This window comes from Chionomys nivalis, chromosome 21, assembly GCF_950005125.1.
Source record: "Chionomys nivalis chromosome 21, mChiNiv1.1, whole genome shotgun sequence".
Lineage (NCBI taxonomy): Eukaryota > Metazoa > Chordata > Mammalia > Rodentia > Cricetidae > Chionomys > Chionomys nivalis.
In genome coordinates, this window is record NC_080106.1 from 39,544,239 (window position 1) to 39,555,976 (window position 11,738).

General features: G+C 46.3%; 1 pseudogene; it reads left to right on the plus strand.

The window, feature by feature from the left end:
* Nucleotides 1-793: 793 nt before the first annotated feature.
* On the plus strand, nt 794-1,400 carry LOC130863887 (ATP synthase subunit d, mitochondrial-like; annotated as a pseudogene).
* Nucleotides 1,401-11,738: the final 10,338 nt, after the last annotated feature.

The window sequence follows — 11,738 nt, forward strand, 5'->3', positions numbered from 1 at the left end:
CCCAACTCAGAGGCCAGCAGGTACCGTGGCAGCCACAAGGGCACACCATCTTGGATTTCTAGCTTTTGACAACTGGACTCCAGCCTCACTGTGACCACAACTGCATGAGAGACCCTGTGAGTGGCTCTCTCGGTATCCCAGGAGTGTGGGTGATAATAACAGTGTTCTTGTTTCCAGTGCTTGCATTTCTAGATCAGAAGTCAGATAGCCATAGTTAACTGGACCCAGGCTCTGACCAGGCTGCCCAGAGCAGGCACTGTTGGGTAGAAGGAAGATATTCTTGCTGTTTCAGTGGATACTGTTAAGCATCCTCCCTGCAGGTTGCCCAATTCACACACCCAGCAATGGCAGATGATAATAAAATATGGGCTTCTGGAGCCAAGTGCCTAGTATTTTTCAAATCTGTACGAAATCAAGGGCACTCATATATCATCTAGAATTCACAATTTCAAAACTCTTGTCAAGGAAAAAGAATGGAAGAAAAAGTGGTTGGAAAGCAGGGCAGGATGCTTGGAACACATTTTAGCACCTTATGTCATTGGCCTATTAGTCATTTTGTTCTAATGGTGGCAAATCCTGCTAATATTTGTGGCGAGGGTAATGACACAGTAGTATCGGATTAAATTTCATGTGTGTCGCAAATACTGATGAAGATGCTTCTCCATGCAAAGTAGCCAGTCATGAAGATGCCTGTGGCAGGAGGGGGCAGGCTGCACCAGTGTTTTGTTTTTTTTATAAGAGGTCAGTTTGTTTCCTTTTTTTTTTTTTTTTTTTTTAAATGGGAGGATCCACTTCCGTCCCTTGCTGCTGGAGACGGCGCACCACCAGGGTCGGTGAAGGATCCCAAGATGGCCGGGCATAAACTTGTTCCAAAAACCATTGACTGGGTGTATTTTGTGGAGATCATACCCGAAATCAAAAGGCAATTGCAAACTCCCTGAAGTCCTGGAACGAGACCCTCCACACCAGGTTGGTGAGTCTGTCTGAGAAACCACTAGCGATCGACTGGGCTTATTACAAGGCCAATGTGGCCAAGGCTGGCTTGGTGGATGATTTTAAAAAGAAGTATAATGCCTTGAAGATCCCCGTGCCCGAGGATAAGTACACAGTCCCGGTGGACAATGAGGAGAAGGAGGATGTGAAGAACTGTGCTGCGTTCATGTCTGAGTCCCAGGTCAGGATCCAGGAGTATGAGAAACAGCTGGAGAAGATGAAGAACATCATCCCCTTTGATCAGATGACCATTGATGACTTGAATGAGATCTTCCCGGAAACCAAGCTGGACAAGAAGAAGTACCCGTACTGGCCTCATCAGCCCATCGAGAACCTGTGAAACAGGCCAGGAGGGAGCCAGCCCTTCATTCCAGACTCTGGACATTAAAATAAAGCATTTACATAGCGAAAAAAAAAAAAAAGAAAATGGGAAAGGTCCAGCATGGACTCTGTACCTTGACCTCCAGAACAGTGAGAAAATAGCTTTCTGTTTAAGTCATGCCACCTACCCAGCCGATGGTGTTTACTTAAGGCAGCTCCTAAGCTATGTCAGTTTAGCAAGGAATCCCCTTATTGCGGATGCTCCTCTTAGAGATGTTCAATTCACTGCCCGCTCTTGCCCCTTGGCTGTAAATCCAGACATATTCTTGCTTTATTCTGAGCTCAACCTCCATCCCCTGCTATTGCTATGGCCGCGAGCATCCATCCTTAATGCTTTAACCAGCTTTTACAATAGTTTTCCATTTACAAGTGTACATTAAAGACATGGACCCTTTGCCTCCTTTGGCTTTGAACACCAACGTCACATTATGGTTATGACTTTTACATGATTGTCTGATTACATCACTTGGGCAGCAAGGAAAAGCCCGTGTCTTTGTTTTTTGTGTCTCCAGAACTGAGCACAGCTCTGGCATGCATAAGTTTGAACAAGATCATTTAACTGTACTACCTAGACACAAAGCACTTGCTGGTTATTCCTGGGGAGCTCCTTGGAGGATGCAAAGGGGTCAGAAATGACAGGAGCATTGATGTCACAGAATTGGGAGCTGTATAAACATAGGGGACAGGATGATGTGGGATGTCCTTCTGTTCTTCTGTTTATGTGTTGCTTTTATTGACTGATGAATAAATCTGTTTTGGCCAATGGCTTAGCAGAGCAAAACCAGGAAGGAAATTTGAACACACACACACACACACATATGTTCATATATATATATATATATATATATAGAGAGAGAGAGAGAGAGAGAGAGAGAGAGTAGGCGGAGTCAAAAAGACACCATGTAGCTTCCCAAGAAGCAAGAGGTAACAAACCACGAGCCTTGAGGTAAAATACAAAATAATAAAAATGGGTTCATTTAAAATATAAGAACTAGCTAGAAATATGCCTGAGCTATTGGCCAAACAGTGCTGTAATTAATATAGTTTCTGTGTGAGATTATTCGGGTCTGGGCAGCCAGAAAAGGAACGAGCAGTCTCAGCTTATACAGAGCCAGTGGCCTGTGGAGAAACGGCTCACCGAGTGTCAGTTGGTAACTGCTTAAGATTTAAGCAGTTTCCTGCATATAAGATATAAATTTCCTGATATCCAAATTAAGGAAACCAGGGCTCATGATCCAGACTGGAGGCCTGATTCACCTGTGTGCCCCCCATGTTCAAGAACTTCCTACCCACCCTCTGTAGCTTGCTAATGCACCTGTGTGAGGTTACAGATCTGAACCAGGTCCTGTCAGCTGTTCTGTGGCAAGGAGACAGTCTGAGGCTGGTGGAACCTACTCCCAATGTGGCAGAGGGGCCGTTTGCAGAAAAGGGTCCGTGCTAGGAGAGAACACCCCAAGTGTGTTAACTGCAGCCCCAATAAGGTGACCAGCCTCTTCAGCAGAAAGCGTTTGTGCCAAGTGGAATGGGAGCGGGCTTGGACCACTGAGATTAACTGCTCAGGACCAGCAAGGTCAGAGGCACTGTCTTCTGGGAAAAATAAGTCTGTGTAGAGGAAGGCATTACGGTTGGGGTCTGGGATCCCTGGAGCCTGGAGCCCTTCTAGAAATGGGTTCTCACACTTGAGGACTGAGAGCAACCCAGGCCTTAGCCACAGACCAGTTTTCTGTTCAAAGTCCTGCTGTGGGGACTTTAATGACCTGCCTCCTCTCATTAGGGGCTCCCTTCCTCCTGACAGGGGTGGGAGTGGGGACAGAGCCCTCCCAGGTCACCTGACTGCAATGGCAGGTGCATTTCCTAGTCTCCATCTGCACCAACTAGCCCTGATTGCCACTTTGAAAAGTAGAACAGACTTGGCTCATCTCAAAGGGCCCACACACGGGGAGGCACAGCATCTGCCTGCATCCTGACTGATTCTCTTGGTGACCGAGCACTGAAAGCAGCTCCACGGGTAGATGTGGGTGTGAGGGAGCCAGCAGGACCTGCTTGGTCTCCATTCTGGAGAACCCACTAGCATCACCAGGAGTTCGTATGCATCCCAGCTTCTGTCACTCAAACCATCCTGGAAATCCTCCTCCCTGGTTTTTTGTTTGTTTGTTTTGGTTTTTCAAGACAGGGTTTCTCCATAGCCTTGGAACCTGTCCTGGCACTTGCTCTGCAGACCAGGTTGGCCTCAAACTTACAGAGATCTGCTTGCCCCTGCCTCCCGAGTGCTGGGATTAAAGGTGTGCGCCACCACAGCTTGGCCCCACCTTCCTGTTTTTAATTACAGTTATCTCTGGAATTATATAGCAAAGCGTACCTCACTTATTTTACCTAAGCCAAAGTTTGCTTTGATGGAAGCACTAGAAACAACAAAGCTTAGGCTTGAGTTTTTACATGTTTGTTTTTCTAGCATGGATTGTGTATGTGCGCATCATTAAATCAGAAGGATGTGTCCATGACTCCCTGAATGGATTTCACATTCTACAGTGATATGAGCACTACCCTTGGGGCTATCAAATCTCTAACACTTTAGTGAAGAAAACAGCAAAGGATGGGGCATTTCTGGAACCAGCAGAGAGTTCAGACTCCCATTCCAAGCTGTCCAATCCTCGGCAAGTCAACACCTCTGTAAGCTTTGTTTTTTGCATCTGTCCAAGTGGGGACTTGTGTGGGTTGGGACAGGGCATGCAAACTAAAATCTCTTTCAAGGGTGTGTCACGTAGAAATGGTCCCATTGTGGCATTGCTACAGTTTAGATCCAGAATGTTCGTCAGTGGCCCATGTGTTAAACCCCAGGTGGTACCGTTAGGAGATGGACTAAGGCTTAGAAGGTGGTCCTTAGTCATTGAGGATGGCCCTCAAAGGGGATTGTGGGCCACATCTGTCCTTTTTTCTGCTTTGCTTCTTGACCATAAGACTTGTTTGACTCTGCAGTCACCCCTGCCCTGGTTTACCCCACCAAAGGCCTCTGACAATGCCCTGGAACTCCAATCTGTAGCCAAAGTAAACTCATTACTTCTTTATGAGCTGAACTTCTCAGTTGCTTTGTTATGGTAACAGGAAGTCGCTGATACCTACGGATACCCACCTCAGAATTCATCCTTTCGGCTTCCGGTGTGAACCGGGGTCTGGGTGGGGACTTTTACAGGAGCACAGCAATGGGACACTAGTAGCGAATGAGTTAGGAGCTGGCAGAACAGTCTTAAATATCAGTGCTGGTATTTACTGACTGGGTGACCTCGGGACAGTGTTGGAACCTCTCTGAGCTTCTGTCTCCTACCTGCAAAAGCGATGGCAATGATAGTCCCGAGGGTCCTGGTGAGGTACAGTACAGAGAGGTGGCCCTTCCCAAACTTCCATCTGCCTGCATTCTCCGACAGCAGTCACCTGCCATTAGCCACCGTGACTGTGACAAGTCTCATACATGCCTTGACAGGAGCTTCTATTTCAGGCGTGTGACAGCTGAGCTGGCGATTGCAGAGGGACTCCGTGGGAAAAACAGTCTCAGCCATCAACTCCATGAAGTCTGACAGCGACGTGTCTGGCAATGAAAACACTCATCATTTCCCACAGGGGGAAAGCATCTCGCAGACCTCTGTAAATGAGAAATAATTCATGCATGAAGAGAGTCATTCCAGAGCGATATTATTAAAATCCTGCCCTTTCTTGATATTAGAACAAAGTAGGCAGAAAGAACTGACGGAGGCGGAGACTCTGCAGCTGCAAAGTACCAAATGGGTTCTCTTTAAAGTCTGACCCTTTGTCCGTCTCATCCCAGACCCTTGAGAGAGATGGAAAGTGTAAAATCTACTCACAGGGACTCACTTTAATCTTACTTTATAAAGCCACAGGGTTGGTGGAGAAGGGATGGAGCCTCCTCTGCTGTTCAAATGCAAGGCTGGTCACCTTGGATGTGGCCAGAAGGCTTCTGGGAAGGCAAAAAGTCTTCAATGGAGTTAAGCAGCTGGTTTGGAGCCCCTTTAGATCTTGAGATTGGAATCCCACATTGAAGTCCAGACTACCGACTTGAGTGCCAGCAAGGCTAAACAGGCGTCTCTATTGCTCTATCAAGATGCTGGTGCTGGGTAAAGAAAAGGCATTCACTGAGCACTGTTTTGGGGGTCCAAGGTCAGGAGCTTCATGCAGAGAGGACATTACATGGCCAGACAGGAGGCCAGAAAACAAGGAGGAGGTGGACCCTCCCCTTTTATAATCACTTCCTCCTGAGAACTCTTGGCCACACAGTGAATGCCTTCCTACGGCAGCTCTCCTAATGACACAACCATACCCTCTACACTATCCGGTTTCCTACGCTCTGGAGTAGACTGCCAACACAGGAGCCATTAGGGACACATCCAGACCCTCTCCAAAGCACAGCTGATTTAAATAAGCCAGGAGCACACCTAGAGAGTGCCATGTGCTTCAACAAGAGCCACTCCTCCAACCAGCCAGCTCCTTGTGTGGAAAAGGAATTGCCTGATCTTCCTCCCTTTACCAAAAAGGCAAAAAATACATGTTTGGCCATGATTTAAAAAACTTTAAATATTATATCAGTCAAACACACTTATATATGCACACACGCATGCACGTGCATACACATGAACACATGTGCAGTATACATGTGCACACACGTGAAAATACATGTGGACACACGCAGGAACACACATCTATCGGTAACGCCTGGAACTAATAGCAATCAGTTTGACCTCGGATTCCATCTTTCGGTCCCGGATTTGTTGTCTTGCTTACTGGAGTGGTTCCAGGCTGTTGTACTCTTGCGGTCATGTTGTGCTCTATGAAGAACTGACTTGCAACTCACATGCGCAGTCCTGAGTGACACCTGTCCCCGTTCTGTTAATGGAGGAAAGGTGTACGTCCACACTTGCCCGCCCGCACTACGCAGTTTTCTCAAACTACCCCGTTTCAGGGGAGAAACATTTTTCCAATCTTAGATGTGCGTTTAGCCTGAATGTTTTCATCTGTCAGCATAATCTACTGTGACTCTCTCTGTCTGCTTGACAAAAGACAAGACAGGGACTTGGCAGTGGAGCTAGATTCTTAGCCATGGGCCTGGCCTACTGCTTCCTGAAGGAGCCTCTCTGTTGCCGGGGAGCTCAGCAAGCCCCTACCCCTTGCTGATTCCCTGATGCACAGCTCTCCCGTGGGGAGACTTCTTTATTTTCACTATGAACTCAAGCTATGTTCTTCCATTTCAGTCATTTAAACATGCAATCTTCAGATGACTGCAGCCTCCCCAGAGGGTGATAACATTTTGACATCCATATTTAGGGATGGCATTAGAAGGCTCCTGGAGAAATCAGCCCTGACAGGATATCCCTTCTGCGTGAATGACACACAGTGTGTACAAACTGTTCACAGTCACACTTATTTTAATTGATAAAAATTATGTACTTTTGCATACAACGTGATGTGTGTATATATGTGTGTGTGTGTATATATATACATATATATATTAGAATAGCTAAATCAAGGTCATTATGTACACATTACCTCAAATAGTTTTGATGTATGTGGTGAGAACACTTAAAATCTACTCCCAACAGTGTTGAGTATACACTGGGCGTCACTGGCAACAGTCATTGCCTACAGCTCATCTGAATTTGTTCCTCTCGAAGGACGCTTTGTCTCAGATGCTCATAAAGACAGTTCCGCTCAGCGTGAAACCACCGCATCTTACAGGATCTAAGTCAGTAGAAAGCTAGGCCTGTCTCAGTAACTTTGCCAGAAAAATGGTGATAATTAGTCTCCTAGAGCCCTCGTGGGGATTAACTGAGGCGAGTACAGATACTTTGTAGTTTTATGTGGGGAGAAAATATTGGGTTTATTCTTTCACTTTTTTAAAGCTTTTTATTTTTATCTATGGAGGCGTGTGTGTAGTGAGTGCCCTCAGAGGCCAGAAGAGGGCACCAGATCTTCCTGGAATTGGAATTACACAGTTGTGAGCCACCAGGTGGGTGCTGGGAATCAAACCCTGGTCTCTGCAAGAGCAGCGAGGTCTCTTAATCACTGAGCCACCTCTCCAGTCCTTTTGTTTCTTATTGAGTAAAAAAATCACCTTCAAGTCAATGGGCAAATGTAACGGGAAGAATTATACCTACTACATTTCAATCAGTAAATGTTTTAGACATCTTCAACTTTATTATTAGGTTTGCAATTTTTCTTTTCCTACACTCATCTTGAATTTACCTAACATCACTCTTCATTAGGACCTCAACATTTCTAAGGGATATGTCATTCATCTTCACAGGGAAGCAAGTAACAGTACGCCCCTGAGTGTAAGTTCTACCTTCTCTTAGTTTCAGTTTACTGGTTTGTGAAATGGGATAACTTAATGCCCTCAGGCCCAGGATCGGAGTGAGACAAAAGCTTGTGTTACTAAAGCACCCCAGAGAACAGAAGAAGCCCGCACACTCACACCTCAGCAAGAGCCGCTTACCCACGAGTTCCCAGGAGCCTCTGCTCTTGACTTTTGCTGGGAAATGACTTGGGGCTCTGCTTGGCAGCATCCAGGGAAAACTCTAAGAAGTTGAGTCCTTCTGAGTAACATTGTAGACAGTGGGACAGAGGGCTGAGTCCAGGCCCGCTGGGGGAGGGGCAGACAGACTTCAGGGTCGTGTGGGACTTTTACCATCATACCTATCTTCAAACCTCCTCAAACCTCCCACCTTGACCATTCCTCATCATCTTACTAGGCTAAACCATCCTCCACAAGAGTCTCCTCTCTTATCCCTGGTTCCCTCTCTCCCCTGTATTCTATACTCAATAAAATTGCCAGAGTAATTTTCTTCCATCTCAATCAGACCAAGGGTTCCTCAATTCAGGAGCCTCCGGCAGTCTTCCACTTACAGAGAATAAATGTTGGGTCCTGTCACGGGCCTCAGAGACCTGCCTGAAATGACCCCCGGCTCCAAGTCTGCCTCAGTGCCCACAGCTATAGCCCATCGGGCACTAAATGCAGGTCCTGAACCAGGGAATTCATTGCTCTTGCATAGACAGGAAATGTAGCTGAAAGCAACAAAATTATTCCCTGAGGTCATGCAATTAGGAAGTGATGAAGTCGGGATTTGGATTTGAGCACCTCATTTGCATTGATCTTTTAAATGTTATCCCATTATATATTGGCTAACTCTCTATGCATGGATTCCACTTCAACAGATTCAATCACCTATATGTCAGAAGTATATGGAAAAAATATTTTCATTGCACATGTAAAGACTTTTTTTTCTTGTTCCTAAACAATATAGTGTAAGCCGGGCAGTGATGGTGCACACCTTTAATCCCAGCACTTGGGAGGCAGAAGCAGGTAGATCTCTGGGAGTTTGAGGCCAGCCTAGTCTGCAAAGCAAGTTCTAGGACAGGATCCAAAGCTACACAGAGAAACCCTGTCTTGAAAAAACAAAACAAAACAAAGAAACGCAGATAATATAGTGTAAAGAGCTACTAGCATGGCACCTACATTGTATTATATATTAAGAGATAATTTAAAATCATGAGATGATGTACACAGACTAGAGCAAACCTGCCACCTTATAGAAGCACAGTAATACAGATTTGATATCTGCAGTGCTCCTGAAGCCAGGTCACTTGCCGGCTCGTCATCAAGAGAAGACTGTAAGATACTTCATACTTAACTTGAAGTAGGCAGGGAACAGAGCGGGGAAGAACAGAAGGATTATTTGGGACTCAGAACCAACCATACCTTTGGACCAAGATAATCCAGAGGCACAAAAAACAACCCAACAGTCAAACAACAAACAAAACAAAACAAACAAAAAACTCATTAGTTTCCATAAAAAAAATTAGTTTAGGAAAAATCAACTTAAATGTTGGAAGCTGTGTCTAGGGCTTCAGGAATTTTCAGAAAAGTGAAGGCAGAGAAAAATTCTGACTCATCAGGCCAGCGTTCAAGTTAACGACACAGAAAATGTAGTTGAGCCATCAGAAAATTGTTTTAATGTCCAAAGTTCCTGCTATTGTACTGCCATTAGCATGATGCTAATGAAACGTAATAAAATGTGGCTCGCAAAGGAAACCCATCTGCTCTGAAAGTTCAATTAACATGATGAAGACGGATCTCCTACATGGTAAACTTGCATTTGGCGCACGTTCTGTGCTTTACGGATTATTACAGAAGTGCTAATTCAGTCAGATAAAGTCAAGTCATACCCACTTAACACGCGCAGCCAGCTCAATAGCCCAGAGCTTGCTGAGGGGGGAAAGGAAGGACCTTGGTCTTGACCCCTCCTTCCTGGATGGCACACGTCCTCCTTTCCTCAGGACAGAGCAGCAGCTTCTCCATTGCTACTTCCTTTGCTCCATGCCATACACCACCGATAGAGAAGAGGCGGTAGCTATGACGATGGCATGCCCAACAAAACGCAGGGCTCTTGGGCTGAAAGAGGAGCTTACATCTTGCTTTCCTTGTAAGCCACTGAGAGCCGATTGATTGGCAGGGTCTCCTTTCTATTTCTTCCAGGAGCTCACCATCACACTGAAAGATTACAGCTGTGCTTCTACCAAATACCAGTCACCATGAGCAGGAGGAACAGATGGAAGGAGGAGAGAAGGCAGTACTCAAGCTCTGGGAAGACCTTAGGAGCAAAAGTGACTTGCTCTGTAGTGTGGGACGTCTGTTATTCGAACACAGTTCCTTTCCCCTTTCTTCACTATTCACCTAAGCCCAGGTGGTATGGGCAAGGTGGTGGGCAGAGGACACAGAGAGGGAAAGCCAGGCCTTCTTTTCCTTCAGTGGTACTGACATCTACCATGACGATTAGGCTGTAGATCCAGCCCAGGAGAGCCATGTCAAAACAGTGGGAGGACAGAGCCCAAAGCCTCAGTGTGAGCATCCATCCGGCTCCAGATGTCCCAGAAAGCGAAGGATTCCTTGTCTGCCCTGACCAGGTTTATGATTCACCTTTATAAACCTAGTTATGAGTAAATGCCCTAGCTGAGGAGTTCCAGATGTTGCCAAAGCAGAAGCCTCAGAAGACCCAGAATTTCTGGAACACTGGTGCTGCTGCAGAGAGGGGGCTCACAGACCCTAGAAATGTTGCAGAACTGTTCCGGGGCCTCTCAGGCGCCCATCTTTCAGGGACTGGACTCCTGCTGGCTCATATTTGATGTTCCCATTTTGGTCTATACTATTTCACCTGAGTCACTTCTTCAGGAAACCGCTAGCCTATGAGTGACCTGCCTTCCTCTACTGAGTTCTGCCCCACTGCCTGGTGTTCTGCACATATTCCTGGAAGGGAGGAGGCAGACACAGCTTCACTTGGCGTCTCCAACACATTGCTACTGGAGTTCACAGACATGGGGCTCATGAGATCTTACCTGGAGTCAGGATCCTACAATCATGGTCCCTGGGACTGCCTCTCACAGGGGTAGCCTGCAGAGTGTAACTGAGTAGGAATAAACAGAAATGGAGAAGGAGGAGGCTGTAAAGATTGTTAATACTGCCCTGATCTGGAAACGAAGCTGTGGCGCTGACAGGTTTGCTCCCTCCTCCTCGCCCTAGTATTCACCTTGACAACGCGGTCATCCCATCCTCACAGAATCAGCATGCGGACTCATGAGCTAAGGTTCGAGGCTGCTTATCTCAGGGCCTGTCACACGAAATTTCCTATAAATGTAATTTTTATACTCAGGCATCGAGATAGGAGCACTGGTGTTGCTTTCTACCACAATAATCTCTGTTACAGATGTGTTATTTTTCTTGACTTAAAGGCAAGGGCTGTATCCGTCATCTCTATGGTTTTAAGAAGTGGGAAGAGATTTGCTGTCTTAAGCAGAAAGGGAAAGATGTGAAGGGCTGATGTGTGATGCTGACCTCCAGGCATGGCAAGACCCTTGTTGCCTTGACGTCAAAGCAGCTATGCTAAACCAACAGAGACCGTCACAAGACTGGGTCCACCTTCATTCCTTCAGGCAGTACATACAGGTCTCAAGGTCACTAGGAGGGGGTCCTCTTTGATGGTATAAACAGCTGTAAGTTTCCCATGTCATAGAGTTTCTATTGTTACAAACACCATGACCAAAAAGCACGTGGGAAGGAAAGGGTTTATTCGGCTTACACTTCAGCATTGCTGTTCATCAGTGAGGGAAGCAGGGACAGGGACTCAAAGAGGGCAGGAAGCTGGAGGCGGGAGCTGATGTAGAGACCATGGAGGGGTGCTGCTTACTGGCTTGCTTCCCATGGCTTGTTCACCCAACTTTTTATAGAACACAGGACCAACAGCCTAGGGATGGCATCACCTACCATGGCCTAGGCCCTCTCTCATTGATCACTAAACAAGAAAATG